The sequence below is a fragment of the Malaclemys terrapin genome, chromosome 1, assembly GCF_027887155.1.
Source record: "Malaclemys terrapin pileata isolate rMalTer1 chromosome 1, rMalTer1.hap1, whole genome shotgun sequence".
NCBI classification, from domain to species: domain Eukaryota; kingdom Metazoa; phylum Chordata; order Testudines; family Emydidae; genus Malaclemys; species Malaclemys terrapin.
Window position 1 is genome coordinate 113,875,179 of NC_071505.1, and position 20,871 is coordinate 113,896,049.

Consider the following 20,871-nt stretch of genomic DNA (forward strand, 5'->3'; position numbering starts at 1 on the left):
CAAATAGCTACATCACTTCTACTTAGAATTAAACAATGTCATCATCTAAGGAGACATGTTTAAAAACTGTGGGGTTTAAAATCCACTGGAGGGAACATTCTGAAAGTTTAAATGTAAAGGGAGTTAGGTAAAACACAGTGGTTTGTGTCTGAGATAATAGCTCTAAAGCAATAAGCCTACACTGGCTGGAAGGCTGTAAACTACTTTAATTTGGGTATACTTCAATAGCAATGTTAAAACACTGCTGCAGCAGCGCTTTCATGTGCCTGTGTAGTCACGGTACCAGTGCTGGAAAAGAGCTCTCCCGGCGTAATAAAAAACCCACCCCCACGAGGGCAGTAGCTCCCAGCACTGGTGCACTGTCTACACTGGTGCTTTACAGCGCTGAAACTTGCAGTGCTCAGGGGGCGTTTTTTCACACCCCTGAGCGAGAAAGTTTCAGCGCTGTAAAGTGGCAGTGTAGACAACGCCTTAAATGTATCCTTTCAAGTCAAAATTGAGACTGAAATAACACTGGATTTCATGATCCTATAAACACAGAGAAATCATCATACAAAGTATTAGGAAGGATATTCTACCATTTGCACATGGAGGATTTATATTAATTTGAAAACTTTCAATATATCAATGGATAGGTAAGAAAAACAGACCCTTTGATCTTTGGGAAATAGCCAAAACAAGTACTGATTATGCAAATGCTACTAAAAGGGAACAGACCATTACTTAGGAATATGGGAATTGCCATACCAATACTGAATATATGGCTCCATTTATATCAGTATCTTGTATTTGAAAATTAATGTTTTAGAAGAAGGTAAAACCCCATTTCCACGGTAAGCATAATTTGCTTTACTATACCATATGGAAAATTACTTCCAAACACACCTTGCAATCAGGTTATACCTTGAAGCACTAAGGATTGCTAATCCTTATTTTTTTTATATAGTTAGTGAAACTGCTCCTGATATTTTATTCAGACAAATGTCTAATCTTTTATTGACACTTCATATGAAGTTTTCCTTAATATCCTGAAGCACTGAGTTCCATAGATTAGTTATATAGTGTAAAAAGAACTCACTTCTATCCATTTTAGATTTGCTGCCTTTCATTTTTAATTGTCCTCTCTCCTCCTTGTTTTATGAGGTAAAGGAAGCAATTGACTGACCTACACGACTCATTAGTTTGTATCTGCATAGTATCTTCCTATTACTCTTCTTTCATTCAAAACAAATTTTATTTAGACCAAATTGGATCAAACTCTGATCTCAGTTACACCTGTGAAAACTCATTCCATTCAATGGATTGCACCAACTAGTCCTTACTCTTTTTAATCTCTCCCTATATGAAATCCCACTGTAACTGTAGCAACTTTCATCATCATTCTCAGATAATTTGCTGTCTCTGCTAGATCCTGTTTGAAATGAGGCTATCAAAGCTAAACACAGTATTGAACATTAGAACAGACCATTACATGTAATCAGATAAAAGAATGAAACAGTATCTCTCTTATTTTCTCTATATTTTGTCATATAGTTTAAAGTAAACACTGTTTTTTCCTCTTTTAAACCTTGAGCAGTGTTCCACACTGAGATGTTCACAACAGCTAGACCTTTTTCCTGAAAATGGACAATTCAGACCCCAACAGTGTTTTTCACTTTTTTAAAGTGTTCTTTCTAGAGTGCATTACCTTGCACTTGTCTATAATTAATTTTGCTTGCTATATTGCAGTGTTATATAATTAATTAGTAATTAAAACCTTTAAGGGTCTCAAAATCATCTCTATACTTGACTCAGTGAAAACATTGTGTGCTCTCAGCAAAATTTACTACTATGCTATTTATTCTTTTCCCCCCAGATCAATAAATAGACTGAACACTACTACATCTAGTACAGATCCCTAGGTCATGCTACTATTAACCCCTTTCCACACTGGGAATTGGCCATTTAATTCTTTCACACTGCTTCCCATCTCTTAGCCATTGGTCTGGCCCTTTCCTCTGTGTGTTTAAGTGTTCTATTGGCAATGAACTTTTAAAGGCTCCCCTCCAAACCCAATCTAAGGTAAGGCCAATCGCTCATTTTGGGATCTTTAGGTTCACTTAAAAAGAAATCTGTATAACATTCCAGTCGTCTGGGATATTGAGGATTGCATTTAATGAGAAATGGCTTATTTTTACTAATTCAGCAACTATATTAATCTTCAGATTCTTCAGAGATTTCTGATGAATACTTGCTTTATACTGATAACCTCTACTTACTAAAATTAGGGGTGAAATGAATATTTTCAGTAAAAGCAAAATCATATATAAGACTACTATAATGAATCTATAAAGTTGGCATCACAGATGGCAAATGAAGTCAAAGCTGGAACAGGAGTAATTGTTTAAACAGATTTACAACAAAAACAAAACAGATTAAGTTAGTACAGACGAAAATAAACATTTTGGCTAAACATTTGTCTAACTTGCCTACCGTTAAAACTTTTTAAAACTTTATATTTAAACAAATTTAAAACTGAATGGTGGTGAAAAATCTAGTCAGATATGATCCTCTGAAAGCCATTACTAACCCAGAATTTTCAGTTAGATGCACCACTAGGAAAAATATTGAAGAAAATTACATTTTTTAAATGTTCCTCAATTACTGGATTTTAGACAACTTGCAAGCTTACAAATATCACAAATTAGTTACTCAATAGTTTTGAATGAGAGGTGATTACTATTTACACATATTTTATCTTCCCTTTGCAACTTTCTGATATTAAAACTTCATATGCTTTTGAAATTAAATGGAGAATACTTTGGAAGCCATCATTATAAATATGTACTAAAGACCCATTTCACTCCTTGGACCAAGACAGTTCAGGAGCTAAACCAAAACAAACCTAAACCACTTAGGAGTATGTTTTATCTGATACTTAGAAAATAGTACCAAAAAGTTGCTATTGATTACCAAAACTATATTTTTTTCAATTTGCTTTTTAAGCTCAATGTTCTAAAATCACATTGTTTATCAAATTTACCTTTTTTTTTAATCTGGGGGTTTTAAAAATAGCTTTTAAAAACAACACTTATTTCAGAGTAACTGCATAATGCAGAGGGAATTTTTTTAAAATGCAGTATACAAGCACTAAACACTTTACTATAACGTGTAGTGCATTAGTTTGTTAATATTCACTTATGAAATTGCCTCAGTTATTTTTTTTTAAATTCTAAATGCTCGTTCAGTCTCTGAAAACTAGTTCTATAGCAAGTCAAGTAGTAAACATTGTTAAGCTACTGAATAAACATTGTTAAGCTACTGAGATCCCAGAATCTAATAATAACTCTACTTCCTGTTTAATTTTTCCTCTCACTCAGCTCAACAGGTCTCACTTAAATAAGTTGGTGTTACTGGCTTTAGATAATTTAAAGATAAACATCCTAAAATAACTGTGATCCCTGCTTCTAAAGAGATTTTAAACAACAACAATTTACTTATGAAAGCATTTTTTTTTTGTATCTTTATTTCTGTTTGAAGGAATTATTTCACTTTCCTACCCCTCTGAGAAATGTGCATTACAAGGAATAAAACACTAACTAAAAGTCAAGTAATACTATAGTTTTAAAAAAGAAAATTAATACAATTTTAAAACAAACAAACAAAAACGTTACCTGGAACAGAGTTTTCTACCCTGAAAAGGGAGAAGTGGCAGAGACTGCATGAAGTCCATTGGGGACTTCACTTTTGTTATCAGTTTCACATGGAAGGCACCCAGATAGTACAGCAATGGGCAGCAGTATAAAACCTAAGACTGTGTTACACACAGTTTGTCTTCTATTTAATTATTGCAGATAGAGGTGTGATTTTTCTTTTTTCTTTTCTTTTCTTTTTTTTTTTAAACTGAAAAACAGTTAAGTTGGTACATTCCTAGTGTGGAAGAAGCTCTACCAGTACAAAGGTGCCTTACGCTGGTATAGCTTATTCTGCCGAGTTTACAGGAATGAGCCCACACCGTCTAATTGCATATGAACAGGCTGGGGGAGGATGTTGTACTGCTTTCACCACACTGGTATAGTGAAAGCAGCACAATGTGTGCGACGTAAACAATGAGAGATAAATAGATACATTCTTTGCCAACCATAATGAAATTATGATGCCATTTGATTTGCTATACACACACACACAGGCTAGATATTGTCTGACTGTCATATGACATCAAAGAGTTTTATGTAATAACTAAGTCCATGAGCTTACCATAAAATCAAGGTCATAAAGGTGACTGATCTTTTTTCAAAATGCAATATTGTCTAGTAGTTACAGTGGGCGACATATTCAAGAGACAGAGTTCTCTTCTATTCACTATGTGACCATGAACGAATAACTTAACCTCACTATGCTCCATCAGTAACATAGGAGTAATACTCATCCATCTTTATGAAGTATCTTGAGATCTGCCGACGAGAAGGGCTTTATAAGTGCAATGTATTAGTATTAATATAAAAAATACTTCACCCTAGTGGTAACTAAAAAGGGAGAAGAGAATGCAAAGATACTATAGGAAGACAGATAATGGGAAATACTAAGGGTACATCTACACTACCCGCCAATCCGGTGGGTAGTGATCAATCCATCAGGGATCGATTTATCGCATCTAGTGTAGACATGATAAATCGATCCCTGATCACTCTGCTGTCGACTCCTGTACTCCACCGCAGCGAGAGGCAGAAGCGGAGTCAATGGGGGAGTGGCAGCAGTCGACCTCGCGCTGTGAGGACGTGAGGTAAGTTGACCTAAAATACCTCGACTTCAGCTACGCTATTCTCGTAGCTGAAGTTGCATAGCTTAAGTCGATCCCCCCCAGTGTAGACCAGACCTAAGTGCAGTCACCCAAAATCTGCACCAAGTTGAAAGGGAACTATGTGTTGAGTACAGGACACCTGCCAACTAAAAAATATTTTACTCAAGGTGTTTGGATCAATGTTGTCCAATTAGCAACAGAAAAATTCAAGATGGTGACTGCTGAGTTTTCAACTGAGGAAGAAAAAGTAACACACTAAAGAATTCAACTTCAGATTTCTTAGTGGTGCTAGGGTTATGGGAAGTTGCTGCACTCTAGAACGGATTAAAGCCTCCCGACAGAGAGCATTGTTAAGAAAAAAGGTCATGCTTGCAAGATAATACTAGCTAAAAAAAATATTTCAGAAATGGTCTGCCTTTGATCTGTTAGTATGGAAAGGGGAATTCTCCAGCTGTAAAATTATTAAAGAAAAGCCTCTAACAATTAGGGAATGGATATCTTGAGAATGGCGAATCATCAGGACTCTAAGTCATAGGACAACTATGAAATTTCATTTCATATCTTGGAGAAAATTACCTCTGGTGACACCATATGGCATGATGATCTTCGGTGGCGCATAGTGCAGAAAGGGTTTGCATCAGGTCACTAATTCACATATGGAGAATTTACAGTGTAAGATAGTCAGACATGCCCAAGAGAAAATTCCTAGCACCTCATTATGAATTAAATTATCCATGTCTGATAAATCCTATATTACTACTTTTATTACATGATTTTATACACTTGTTTTGTTTGACACCCTCCTTGTTAAGTTAAAACACGGCTTCATAAATGAAAACACTGCAAAGCCATTGAAAATTAACATTGTCAGAACCATGTGAGTTCTGCATGCTTTTCATCTTAACCAAATTCACCCATGTTACTCTTCCCTGGCCCCCCTCAACCACTCTTGATTTTCTATTAAGTCCCCACATCAGCAAACCACCCCTATTCATCAAAGGACACGATTAACTTTAACATGTGCCAAGTCCTGTTGACTTAAGCGCTTTGATGAATAAAAATAAGCTTAAGAACATGCTTATGTATTTTACAGAACTGGAGTCTAAATACTATGTTGACACTACATTAAAACTACGTTAGTAACACCCCTATTCAGAGCATGACTTCTTCCCAAAGGACCTAATGCTGAAAGCTGCTGAGTGCCCTCAACTCTCACTGAAGCTCAACAACCTCTAGAAAAGGACCCTTGAAAAAGTTCTATTTTTTTAAAAAAGCCTTAGTACACTTCGTTTGTGGATTAAGGTAAGTGCCTCAGTTTTTCTGAGATAATTCATCCACCCAGTGAAAATGTATTTTGAAATACATAATGCTGGTATTTACCCTTTACAAAGGACTTTTCTGCTACTAGCAAGGATCAATGACTGAATACAAAAAGTAAGGCAGCAACACGGCTTCTTAAAGTCATCACAGATCAAAAGCCAATTCCTCATTCTGGTTACTTCTTCCTTTTCTCTTCTCTCACCCGCAATTATTTCCAGCGCTCCCAACCAACCAAGAGAGCCTCGCTCTTTTGCTGATTTTCTCTTTGCTGGTTATAAATACATAGTTATTTCTATACTCCTCAGATATGTCAATATGATGTTACCATCACAGTAAAAACTGTGCAGCCATCACCTCCCTTCAAAGTCCAAAAACAAACACAAATGGCATACATTCGGAATTAATTACTCCCATCCAACAATATCGGATTGATAAAAAGCAACAGCTTAACATTGCTGAGGCTTGCCAAACAGCGACAGGGGAAGGTTATAGAGTGTGTGGGGGAGCAGGGATAGAGGAGGCTAAGAACGGGTGAGAAGTGATAATGTATTTCTTGAACAGTAGATACTCAACAACAAAACACAAACTCACTGTCAGCACAAACCCCAAAAGACAAAGATTCTTCCCCAGCCAGATAGTTGGCAGAGTGCAATTATGATACCAAAAATAAAACCAAGTACAATAGTACAATGCAACATTTATGTGGGTAGCAGACCAAAAACTCTTGTATCACTGTCAAAGAGAGCCATTCATATTTTTTCCTTTCAGATGGGTTTAAAATCTTAGAGGATAAAGCAAAATAAGATTAATCTGTTACGGCATAACTAACCATGGATTCAATAAAACTGTATTTAGTGTCTCTAATATTGTTTGTGCTGATTTTATCATAGCATTTTTGTACCAAGCTTCTGGAAAACTTTTTTTTTTTTTTTTTTTTTTTTTAAATTAACTTGCTTCATTGTATGTCCCCTCTTATTTTTCCTGGTCTCTCTAATTTTCCCTTCCATATATGGCTCTCTCCCCCCTACATCCCAGAGTCACTCCCTCACACTATTTTTTTTTTCACAACTATTTTTAAATGCTCCTCTCCCTTACCCCCGCAAAAAGCTCACCCCAACAAAAACAATTGTCCTTTCATGTCTCTAAACTATTTTCCTTTATGCTGCTGCAACTTTCCACCTTCATTTGTTTCTTTTCAATATCTTCTTACTTTCACTACTCTCTTTTCTATTGTTGAATGGACTCAAACATCTGTCAGGTGACATGACTGTCTGGAAACTCTACCTGCTAGAGTTACAGGTTATAGCTAAGACCACTGTCAATTAAAATTCATAGGAAAAAATATTTTCTTTGCTTTTTCCCCATTTGTTTCCTTTGTGCTTTGGACAACACTTTGCATATAGGCATTTTCAGTTTCCTCTGCTTTTGCGTATCTTTCACATAGTATACACATGTACACACAAGTTTATAATATGTATATGAGTGTAGAAATTCTATAAAAACACTGCAGAGTCTACTCCTGAGGGAATTCTGCACCAAAAAATAAAAAATTCTTTGCCAAAATAATTAAAAATTATGTGCACACTATTTTAAAATTCTGCAAATTTTGTCAATAAATAAACGTGGCTCCAGCATGGCAGTGGGGAGCACAGGCCACTGGCTGCATTGAGATGGGAGATCACCCTGAAGCCCCCAGCTTTCCTGGTACAGGGACTCGGCAATGAGGCTGCACCTGACCCAGAAACACCCTGTGGCCCTACCCCTCTGTACCAGGAGCACCAGGTGTGGGTGGGCAGGCTCAGTCCCACAGGATCCAAGTGTGGAGGGGCTTAGTGTGGGGGGATCCAGATATGGTGTGAAAGGTTTCTGTGTGGGGCAATCTGGGTGTGGGCGGCTCAGTAGGAGATCTGGATGCACAGGAGCGCATTGAGGGGTTCTGGGTGCTGGGACAATGGGACCCTGCAGGGGATGCAGGTGAAGGTGGCTGGGGCTCAGCAGGGGGGTCTGGGTGTGGGGGTCCAGGTGCCAGGGAAGTGGGGCTTGATGGGGTGGGGGATGCAGCTGGTTGGGGATCAATAGGGTGGAGGTCTGGGTATGAGGGGCTTGTCAAAGAGGTCCAGGTATAGGGGCTAGAGCTTGTCAGGGTGACGGTTTGATGGGCCTGCTTAACGGGGGAGCCCCAACTGCTGCTGAGGGGACGCCGCATGCTGGGCTCCTGCTTCCCCCTCACGATTCCCCTCTCCCCTTTTCTTCTCCATCCCCCTCCTCTCATTTCCTTCCCCCCATCCTCTCACCCCCCCTTGCCTCTTCCCACCAACTGCCTTACGCAGCCCCACCACGGGCACTCACTGTTGGACAGAAAGCAGGAAGGCTCCCAGCACACAGAAGGGGAGTACAACTGGCACTAGGACCCAGAAGGCAATGTTCACGCAGCCTCCTTCAGCTGGGCATATTTGAGCTTACAGAAATGGGGGGTGGGCAGTGGCACATAACCCCGTGTGCCCCCCATGCCTCGCCTCTGTTTGGGGGGGAAATCCTAACTGCACCCATGGTCGTCTTCCACCCCCCACCACCACCCCGCGCGCAGCTTCTCTTTGCTTCCCTACCATTTTCTGCAAGAAGCACAGGAATTCTGTGAGGGGGCCACTTTCTGCGGGCATGCAGAATCTCCCCAGGAGTAGGAGTCATGTGGTAAGTAGTCTAAATAATCCTCTCTCAGAAGAGGCGTTCTGGACTTTCAAAAATTCAGAAAGGTAGATACAATCACTTGCAAAAGAAAGAGTTCTGTCTACATTTCATATCCCCAAATCCAGAATTCATCTGTAAATACAGGCTACCAAAATCTGCTTTTAGCTTGAACAGGACAAACCAGCTAAGAATTAATCCAATGTGTAAAGTACATTTGTAAAAGTAATCAAGATCATCAGAATATCATATTCTCAATTGTCAGAACTGAGATTTGCTTTGCCACTCTTCTTTAAACATAAACCGTTTCATAGAAGACACTTTATCTAGACTATTTTAAATGCATTTGGAAAGATATCAGCCCTAGCTGACAAACCATGAGAAAGGTTTTGATTCAGAGTGCCACAAGTTGAAATGAAATATTTTGTTTCAATGTTCCCAATGGAAAATCTAAAATTTTCACCAAAATTAAAATCGTCCTTCAATTTTTTTTTTATTTTGCAGTAACTACATTTCCCATCGAAAAAACCTTTTGATGAAAAATTCCCGACCTACTATCTAGTTGGAAGACAGATTATTAATTGGGGGGAAGGGAGAGAAAAATATTGTCCAAAAGGAAACTTATATCACTGACGCTTAACATTGGTCCCAGTCTTACACTCAGATCTATTCACTGCTGCACCTGTGCAGAGCCCCATTGAAGATGATACTCCATATGCAGGCCCACTTTGATGGATGTCACTACAGGATTGGGGCCACAATTTTTAACTACATTCAGAGCACAGTGTTAGAACTGGGCTAAGGCACTATTGTGGACAGGGCATGTGACACAAGAAGGCACATTAGAATGCTATGTGCAAGTGTTAAAGCAACAGTAAAGCCACTGTTAATTAAAGAGTAAACTGCCTTGTCTAAAACAAAATGAGCATTAATTACTCTGAAGTTCTGCATAGTTATGCAAAGCCCCAGCGAAGAATCACACAGGTGTGAAATAGGTATCCTGGGTCAACGCAGCAGAGACCGATTAAAAGGTCCCCAGGACAGAAAAGAAAAGAAAAGAAAAAAGAAAAGAAAAGAGGAAAAGATTATCCATTGTTCAAAGATATGAACACTAATAATTCCATGTGCAGAGAAATGCATCCCAATTAGCTTTGCCTTTAAACATAAAGTCTCAGTTAAATGCAACTTTTACATGATTTGGAACCATCAACATAACTTGTGAACACAAACTAGCCTACTACAGAGATACTGTATGATCTTATTCCTTTTGTTTTCCCTGTCTCCTATTGCTTATTGCAATCATTTGTTGCATCTTTTCTTAAACTAGACTGTAAACTCTTTGGGGGCAGGGACTGTGACTTCTTATGAGTTTTTGTAGCATCCAGCATAGTGCAACTCCAATCCTGATAGAGGCCCTTAGATAATGCTTCAATACAAATATCAATAAATAGTTGGGTTTTATTTATATTGCAACAAAACCATGGCCACCGAGCTCTTCAGAGTTGTCACTAGACTGCCAAGGATGGAGCTTCTCAAATGTATAGGCTTCTATCACTTCAGCTGAAAGGAAAATCTCCGTTAGTAGTCAGAAGTATAGGACTTATGACTACTGATGAGTTCTGATTCTATCTGATAAATGTCAATGGTACACATACATATTAGCACATTACCAACACAAGCATCATTCATGTTGTGGCAGATTGCACTGTCTATAGAAAAGTCTGCTGAAGAACAAAACCAAAGCTATAAGATCCTTGTTGCTCTGAGTGAGTCCATTAATCAAGAAAAGGGTGGTGCTAAGGTGAACAACACTGTTGGCTTGAACAGGAAGCTTTACAAAAAGGGAGTATGGGCCTTGGAAAGAACCCAGTTACTGTCCAGAGAATAAAATGTTGGACTTACATTAGCAGCCGCTGGCAGTACTGTTATACCACAGAAGCCCCCAAATGCATGTCAGGCGAAGTTTCCCCAGAAAGATCAAGAGTTTTTGCAGAGCAGAGGGAAGGTAAAAATGTCTCACATTATTACATGAGGGGTAAAGAACTACTTAACTGAGAGCAAGTTTAAAATACAGTAAGAGCAGCTTACTGTTTTTATAAATGCAGTCATCTGCAACTAAAGTGTTTGCCAACTTTATGGACTCTAACACTTGCATTTAATAGAGGAGGTGGAGCTTTGCTTTCATATTATTATTACTTCAGATACAGCGTTGAAAATCAGCTCATAATTTACAAGTGATAAACCAGTGATTTGACTTTAAAAATAAGATTATGTTAAAAGGTATTATTAGACATGGGCAGCCAACCATCATGATGCCTATAGATCCAGGCAGAACCCAATGAGAGAGGGCCCACCAATCTGCAGAATTCCTTCCCAGATGTGTGTCTGTCTTGAATGATAGCCCTTGGGCACAGTTCCTGCTATACAGATATGCACCTGCTATACAAGTACTAAAGCAAAATCATGGATCCAAACAGAAAATGGAAATCCCCTCCCCCCCAAAAAACATGAAATTTTGCATGGGGGAGGGGAGGGAGGGAAATTATCCCAAACCAGGATGAAGAGTCAAACTTTTTGTCCCATGACATTTTTCTTGGGAAAGGATTTCCAGAAAAATTCCATTCCAGAAGAACCAAAATGGAATTTTTTGATTTCCTGGCTGTCCACCCAGAAGGCTCTTGTCAATTTCATTTTCTGCCAATTGCTAAGAGCCTGACTGCTGGAAAGGCCGAGAGAACTGGTTGCTCAGCACCCGTCTTCTTCTTCATCTCACAAATATGGGAACTGGAGAGTAGGGGGTTGTCTGCCTCTCTGGCCCTGGAGCGAAGGGATTTTCTGTCTGAAAATTTCTGACCCGCTCCAATCTGTAGTTTTTTTTTTTAAATAATAGAGTTGCAAACAGACTGAACAAGGCTGATTGTGAAAAGGTTTGTATTTCCGAGATTTTTTTTAATTGAAATGCTTGTGAAAGGTGTTAGAAGTTCTTTTTCAAATGAACAGCTGTGGCCGATACCCACCCAATCACACCATGTTCCTACCCCCATCTGGAAGAACCACTTTATAGGAAAGCGGATGAGGGTCAGTCTATGTCCATTAAATCCTGGTCTCTCTGCAGACACTCCCACAGAGTGCCAGTAAGTGCTGAACATGACAGCCATTTTATAACTGGGACAGCTGTGTTCTGAGAACTAGACTTGGAGTCACCACATCATTTTATGTAAAAAAAAAAAAAAAAAAAAAAAAAAACACTTTCAAACTAACCCAATCTATTAGTTTTCTCTTCAGTATATGAACATTAGCAAGGCAAATCTCTCAGCTGTCATCTGCTGATGCCAGAGATACAATTTTGCTCTTAGTCTGGCTGGAATGAGAATTTTGAGGTCAGGTTTTGGTAGTTTATTAATAGAGCCAAGCGTTCAAAGGCTTTTATTTAAAAATGCAGAACAGTTTTCAAGCTGGCTTCAGGGAGTCTGTAACGAGTAGTGAGGCAGCTCCAGCAGGGAGCAATGCCAGAGAGAGCACGTACACAGAAATAAATATACTGGTGGTAAATACACGATGGAGGAATGGAGACAGTGAGCCACAGGCAAAAGGGGGATGAGTAAACAAGCTAAGTGAAGCCTTCACTGCAGAACAGAACTACATTCACTGTGGGATCATCTACACTGGCAAATTATACAAGGCAGTGAGCTGGTCAGGAATTATTCCCAGGGCATTTACCTGAGACATGAGACACCCCCAGGTGCAAGTCTCTGCCGTGCCTGATTCAGAGCAAGGACTTGAACCTGGGTTTCTCCCCCCCGCCCAACTGAGTGCTGGAACCACCAAGCCATTGGCTATTCTGAGGTGCACACACAGAGCAGCAGAGTAAAAACAGTGCAAGCACAATGCCCATTGTAGGACAATGGCAGGACAGATGAATTTGTGCTAGTTCATCAGCACTTCTCGCTTACACTGGCACCGCAAGAACAAAGTGAGTCAGCCTGGTTTGCAGCATGGCATAAATGGTATAAAGCATGGCTTTTAAAGTAGTTGCAGAAAAGCTGAGCTTAGGAGTGCTGGAGGCTAATGGCCTTATCTATGCTGGATAAAGTTAACAGTGACACCTACTCTCACAATAAAACCACGCTATGTCAAGTGTTTTGAAGCATGGTTTAAAAGTGCTTCAGGCTAAAACATTTAATCGTGCTTTGGTCATATCCACAACAGAAGCCTAAAAAGTATTAAAACCCTTAGCCTGGAACATGTGTGGGGTGGAAACTGCCATGATTAACAGAATGTTAAACCAAGCTGCCTAAAATCACCATTGAACTGACGAGCCAAGGTCCAAAGCTGTTGTCTTGATGCTGCAAATGGGGTGATCTCTGAACATCCATTGTAAGAAAGCCTGATTGGGGCCTAAGGGTATGTCTACACAGCTGACGTTAAAACTCTGCCGCAGCAGCGCTTTAATGTGGCTGTGTAATCGCAGCTCCAGTGCTGGCAGAGAGCTCTCCCAGCGCTGTAAACAAAACCACACACCTCAGTGAGGGGAAAAGCTACCAGCACTATAACACTATCTACACTGCCACTTTACAGCACTGAATCTTGCATTGCTCGGGGGGGGGGGGGGGGGCGGGGGTTCACCCCCCCCTGAGTGAAGGAAGTTTCAGCACTGTAAGTGGCAGTATAGACAAGGCCTTAGAGAGGAAAGCTGGTGTTGTGGTTATGACACTGGACTGGGGGCTTGTCTACATTACAGATTCTACAGTGGCACAGCTATGGAGCTGTAGCACCATAGTGGAGATGCTTTCTGTAACGACAGATGTGTTTTTTTCTGTTACTGTAGTTATTCCACTCCCTCAAGGAGTCAGTATCTCTTGGGATGGAAGACCTCGTCTATCAACCTAGCGGTGTCTATACTGGGGCTTAGGTCAGCTTAACTACATCTCTCAAGAGTGAGTTTTTTACGCCCGAGTGACATAGCTAGGCCAACCTAAGTAGAACAGGCCTCAGATTCAGGAGATCTGAGTTCAACCCCCAGCCCTGTCACACACTTCCTTTGGTGACCTTGGGCAATCCAGCTAACCTCTGTGCCTCAGATCATCATCTAAAAAATGGGAATACTACTACTTACTTCCTTTCAATTTTTGGTCAGGACACGTCTACACTGCACAGTTCAGTCAATGCAAGTTAAGCTGGCATACAGCTGCTGAAGTCTGTACATTGTTCCAGCCCACACATACTTGAGAGCTTGTTTAGCACTGCCCATACTCACCATGGTCAAGTTACCCTCATGCCATTTTCTCCAGCCCATTATACTTTTGCACAGCCCACAATTTTCATGCCTTTAGAAAAAGAAAAAAAAAAAAACCTCCCAGAGTCCCGCATGGCACTTTTCGGTCTCTTCCCACTCTCTCTCTCTCTCTCTCTCTGACAGAAGCTTGGGTCATGCAGAGCTCAGGACAATTCTCATGAGCATTGCTAATAAAGTGCACATGATTCTCTTGTATTTGCCGAGCTTGAATCAGTACTACTAAACTGGGATTGTGATGAGCAGGGATCCTAGTTTTCTGCAATAAAAAAATCAAAATTCCCTGATAAAAAAAACCCATAAAAATCCATGTTTTTCCATGATTAAAATGAAACTCTGAACTTTAGTTTCCCTAACCACGGTATATATAGGTATCAGTTGAACACATTTTATTGATATATTTACAATTTTTAAGCAACTTCAAAGCCTACCAGTGCCATCAATCATCATAATACAATAAAATTAATAGAATTGCAATTTGTATTGGTTACATATACCAAATACGTCTATGTCTGTATTCCTGCTGTTCTTTGGCAGTTGTAAAACGCTGGAATGATCCAGTCACAGTGCATTGTTTCTTCATTGTTGGTGGCCCTACTGTTCCAGCCTATTGTTTTCGTTTCTTTTCATTCAGTTTGTTTAGTACATTCCATGTGTTCTACAATTGTCTGCCTTCGAACACAATCACAGCCTTGCTGCACACAGTACAAAACAGCACATTATCATCAATGTGAAATCTGTCCTTGCCAAACTCAGTGACACGGTCTTTAGGGGTGATTTTTAATTTTTTGGGCATTTTTTCATAACTTTCATTAGGCACATCTAGATGCTGAAGTGAAATTTGAGAGGCATTAAAACATGTAACCTCTATATGCTGGAAGCATTTTAGTCGAGTATGTTTAGCTATGTAAATTTAAAGCGCATTCAAAAATCAAGCACAAGAGGGGGAGGTTGTGCACACTGAATAAGTGACACTGGTACTTTCAGTAACATTTCGTTAATAGTTAATATATGTTGTTTTTCCACAAAATGTAAAAACTAAAGATTCTCTGTAAAAATGAAAATTCTGTATTTTTCTGTGGCAAACGGATTTCTAGGATCCCTGGTGATGAGGAAGATACAGACATGTTCAAGCACAATAACTGGATGCTGACGGGCATCATGAAAAAAATGTCAACTTGTTGCTGGTGATCACATCACAACTCCCTACTGTGGATTGCTGCTTCTGGGCCCAAGAAACAAGCACTGACTAGTGGGATCATACTGTAATAGAGATTTGGGATAAGTAGTAGCTGCAGAACTTCCAGATGCAAAAGGCCATATTTCTGGATCTGCGCTCTGAGCTTGTCCCAGACCTCCATCATAGGGACACAAAATGAAAGCGACACATACAATGGAAAAGCAAGTGGTGATCACACTTTGGAAGCTTGCAATACTGAATTGCTATCAGTCAGTGGAAAATCAGTTTGGAGTTGGGTAGCAACAGCTCCCACTGTGGATTTGCTAAGTGTGTAAGGCCAGGAAGAGTCTCCTGCTACTCAGTACTGTGACATACAGGAAATAGTGGATGAACATGCAGCAATAGGGTTCCCAAACTGCAGCGGGGTGATCAACAACACGCATATCCCTGTTCTGGCACAAGCACACCTAGCCATTGGAGTACATCAACAGATAGGGATACTTTTCCATGGTTCGGCAAGTGCTAGGGGCTCAGTTTCACGGATATTGATGTTGGCTGGTCAAGGAAGGTACATGACGCTCACATTTTTAAGAACACTGGACTTTTCAAAAAGCTACAAGCAGGGACATTTTCCCCCCGACTGGTGGGTTACCATTGAGGATATTGAAATGCAAAGAGTGATCCTAGGGGACCCAGCCTGTCTCTTGCTCTCCTGGCTCATGATGCCAAACCCTGGCCAACTCAACAGCACCAAGGAAAGATTCAACGACCGTCTCAGCAGATGCAGAATGACTGTTGAATGTGCTTTTGTAGAACGAAGGGACACGAACACTGTTTGTTCACTAGACTGAATCTCAGAGAAAAAAAACATCTGCATGGTTATAGCTGAATGTTGTGTACTTCATAATATCTGTGAGGCGAAGGGGAGAAAATTGCCACCAAGGTAGAGGGGCAATGTTGCCTGGCCATCTGCTGAACTTGAACAGCCCAAAACAAGGGCTATTAGAAGAGCTAACCATGGAGACCAGTTTAATAGTCAGTCACAGTGGCGTTGCCTGATGCTTTTATGAAATTGTGTCTGTTGTGTGTGTACTTAGATTAAATACGGGTGGATCTTTGCCTCCAACTTTGAATTCCATAATGCGTGGTGTAAAATAATAAAGATGCTCTCAGTTTCCAACAACACAACTTTATTGTGTGCAAAAGAAACAAACAAAACAGAAGTGCAAACACACATACAAATTAAAAAAAAAAAAAAAAAAAAAAAACTTTTACCAAGTAAAGTAGGCTTTAAAATCCCAAGTAAAAATGGAAGTAAACAGTGAACGTTTATGTCCATGTATCTAAGCTGTAGAAGGTTGTGGATACATATATGCTGACCTGTGGTTGGTGTACATGTAGCTGTTGTTCTACTTGTTGTTCCCCAGCATGGAGTGGTAGAGGTAAGGAGGTATACCATATTGCTACATGATATGTTGGGGGTATAGGGTGCAGCGACGATGGACTTCTCCTAGGACAAAAGGCTGATGAGTCCAGAGCCTTTAGGCATGTAGGCCAATAATGCTCTGTGGCATCCGAGTTTGTTGCTTGAGCAAATCAATCATGTCCTGGTGCATTCCCCAACATGTATCTCGATCCTTTTGCTTCTCCTGCAGCAGTCACACACTATTCTTGGTCCATCTCCCTGGTCACATTCACATGGCCCATCCAAAACTTATGTTTGTGGTTCGAGACTGGAAAGGATTGGAGTGTCTTACAGACTCTATCCTCCCTCCTGAACTGAGTCAGGCATTCAGCATGAAAGGATGGTGCACCCCTCAAGACCACCATACCAGAAGCTGTTAATAAAACACAGACAGATGCATCATTAGATTTACAGTTACAACAGAAAGGGAAAGATAAGTCTCAAAACTCCCTTACATTATTCCCATTGAAGCATCTCATTGCAGCACTGCTCTGCAGCTTCTACCTTGGTGAATAGATCCTAGCGTGGAGATGGATGTTCTGTAGCAATGCTAGTCACCCCTACCGGGGTATGGGCATTGGAAAAGCACAGTAAATATTGGCACTATTTTCACAAGGAGTGGTGATTTTGGCTGGCATCTCACTCCTGAGGATGACAAAGGCAGAGAGAATCCAGCTGCCACTGGCATTCCAAAGCCACCTGGGCCCATATGCTGCTAGCCTGTTTACTGAAATAGTGCCAGCCGTACTCAGCACAGCATTGCATGGGAAAGTCTCCTACTGCCATGGATAAAAGTTTGACTGAAATCTCCCAAGAGAATAAAAGGGACCGTCCCTATTCAGATAAACAAAGTAAACAAGGCAAAGATATAAAAAGCGACTCTACCTCTGTTTGTTCTACCTCTAACCAAGCACAGGACATAGATCTGATGAGGATTGTGTAATCAGACTGCCGTACAACTCTTTCTGAATGTATCCCCTAAACCTTTTATTTTCTGACATTATCAGTAAAGCTATCAAAAGTCAATACCTTTGTTCTCTAAACTTGTGGAAGGGATGGGTGCCACTTTTCAATGGGGAAGAGGGAGTTAGGGTTGAGAAAGGGAGAGAGAGGAGGTTTGAGGGGAAAGGAAAATATTATAAATTAAATTAAGGAATAATGTATGTATACACTTACCCAGGCTCCCTTCCCCTTCTCATCAGCAGGCTCATCTGCACTTGCCTGGTGAGACTGGCTAGAGTCTCTCGCAGAATTTCCAACAGTTCCTGTCTTGAGGCATGGTTTGCGTCTCCCCCATTGAGTTTCCTTCCTCCTCTTCGTTGTTCACCGCAGGGGTCTCTGCTTCAGGCTCCTCCAAAATGCCCAAAGTCATCTGTAGGGTGCTGCTGGGGTCACTGCCAAACATAGCATGCAGCTCACTGTAAACGTGGCAGAGCTGCAAGGCAGCACCTTTTGTCACCCTCCCTTGCTTTCACGCAGCACTGCTGGTCGTCCCTGTTGCAGCATCCCCTGTACAATCTGCATAGAGGTGTCAAAATTTTATGGCTGTTCTGCAGCTCTGCTTGCACAGCCTCTTCTTTCCAGAGGCCCAGGAAATCCACAGCTTCTTGCCTGCTCCAGGCAGGAGCACATCTAGTAGTTGTGTGTGTGCACGGAGCTAGCACAGTCAGATGCACACAACAAAGGTGAACTAATAGGAGTGTTCAGCAAAATGTGCAAACAGGAGACGGCATTTCAAAAACACACTGGAGTTTTCAAGGGGGGAAAGGAGGTGGTTTTGGTGTCCCCTGGGCAGTGAAATTCAAAATTATGACTGGAGCGGTGACCATCACAAGGATAGGGGCATTACGGGACAGCTGCTGGAGGACTTTCAGGGTTGACACAACTAATGCATTGTCTACACTCACACTGCACTGACCTAAGTAGGTTGATTGTGGCTCTGCTCGGGGGGATGGTGTTATTGCATCATTGTTACGGGGTGCTTACGTCAGTGGGAGACAAATTGTGGTGTAGGAACATGCACAACTAGGTCAACACAACTCAGCTTACGCTGACCTCAATTTTGTCTATTTAGATGACAAGCTATTTGTCCAAAGAGAATGTTTTTTTACTGTACGTTCATACAGCCACTAACATAATCAGACCACAAATTCATTTGTGGCCTCTAGGTGCTATGGTAATACAATGAATACATACACTTATCAAATATTACTTGGTTAATGCCTCTGGGCCTAAGGAGACAGGACCAGACCAAAGAAGAATCTGAGAAGTGGCAAAGTCCTCCAAAGGTGTCATCCCGGGGTAAATGGCCAAAAGTAAGGATGAAAATGGCAAACAAAAGTACAAAAAAGAAAAAAGGGCTGGTAGATCAGAAAGATAATGCAGGATGCTATAAAAAGCAAAGGATGTCACTTCCCATACTGCTCAGGTTTCAATTCTCTTTCGGATAACAGAACTGGGGGTTGGAACTCTGGCCTGCCTCTGCCTCCAGAATTTCTCTCTCATCCTTCTAAAACAGGGGTGGGCAAACTTTTTGGCCCGAGGGCCACATCTAGGTATGGAAATTGCATGGCGGGCCATGAATGCTCATAAAATTGGGGACTGGGGTGTGGGAAGGGGTGCAGGCTCCGGCTGGGGGTGCAGGCTCTGGGGTGGGGCAAGAAATGAGGAGTTCAGAGTACGGGAGGGGGCTCTGGGCTGGGGCAGGGGATTGGAGTGCAGGGGGGTGGGGTGCGGGCTCTGAGGTGGGGCTGAGGATGAGGGGCTGGGAGTGCAGAAGGGTGCTCCATGCTGGGACTGCGGGGTTCAGAGGGCGGGAGGGGGATTGGGCGCAGGAGGGGGTCGGGGTGGAGGCTCCAGGTGGCGCTCAACTCAAGCAGCTCCCGGAAGCAGCGGCACGTCCCTCTTCCGGCTCCTATGCAGAGGGGCAGCCAGGCGGCTCTGTGCACTGCCCGGTCCACAAGCCGCCCTTGCAGCTCCCATTGACTGCAGTTCCCAGCCAATGGGAACTGCGGAGACAGCATCCGGAGCCCCCTGGCTGCCCCTACATGTAGGAGCTGAAGGGGGGACATGCTGCTGCTTCCAGGAGCCACATGGAGTCACGGCACGCACTGAGTGGAGCAAGCCCTGGTCCCTGCTCCCCGGCGGGAGCTCAAGGGCCGAATTAAAATGTGTGAAGGGCCGGATGCAGCCCCTGGGCCATAATTTGCCCACCCCAGTTGGTTTATTAACCTTGAATCAACTAGTCACTGAACTGAACTAGCTGAATAAACTACAATGCAGAAAAACAAACGAACAAACTATCCTCTTTTGCAGGTGCAGTGAGAATGGTGGACTCAAAAGCTGGCTCAGCACTTCAACAAACTCTGGTTTCAGGTGCTCAGTCAATGACTTCCACCAGTCACTGGTGATTTCATTTTCTTTAAAACTTGGGAGTAAATATGAACTGCTTAGTTTTAATAAATAAATTTAGGTCTTAACATATAAGTTGTCCATTTCAAATTTATTTTTAAATAAGTTGATATTTTTAATTTAAACCAGTGTTTAACAAATTAAAAAATGTGATTCTGTTTAAAGGCATTGATTTTTACCCACCCTGGCTGAATCCCACTAATATAGCATGCTAGTTACCTCTGAGAACCAATTTCTAACTAATAGAAGGGATGGAATCTGATCTCAAACATGGCAGTGCAGACCATTAGCCACTAAAAGCTGGGGGCACATTCTCTATACATTCCTCTCTCCATCACCCATAGGAACCAGGTCATATACGAGCATTGGGAATGGAACCTAGATCCCCTATACTGGCACTAAGCACAAACACCAAACCATGAGAGACAGAAGAATCTCAATCTTCTCCTGCAATAAAGGAGTTAATGCTCAATATTTTGATGTATAATTTCATTTCCCCATAAAGTACAAAGAAATGTTTACCTGAAGCTTGATTCAACAGGAAATGCCCCGTGTAACTAGCAGGAAACAAAACTAAAAAGTTACAAAAGCACCTCCCAACAAGCCTGAAACTAGGAGTGCTGACCTGAGAAGGCAAGTTCAGAGTGATATTTGACATAAGCCATAAAATCTTTCTACTTTAAAGTTCATATAAAAAAAAATATTAAACAAGGTTACTGGTAGCTCATCTCCATTTA

General features: G+C 41.3%; 1 protein-coding gene across 5 annotated transcripts in view; it reads right to left on the bottom strand.

Moving 5' to 3' along the window:
* Window positions 1-20,871, bottom strand: part of EPS8 (epidermal growth factor receptor pathway substrate 8) — a 197,207-nt gene that overhangs the window by 78,647 nt on the left and 97,689 nt on the right. The window lies entirely within an intron of this gene.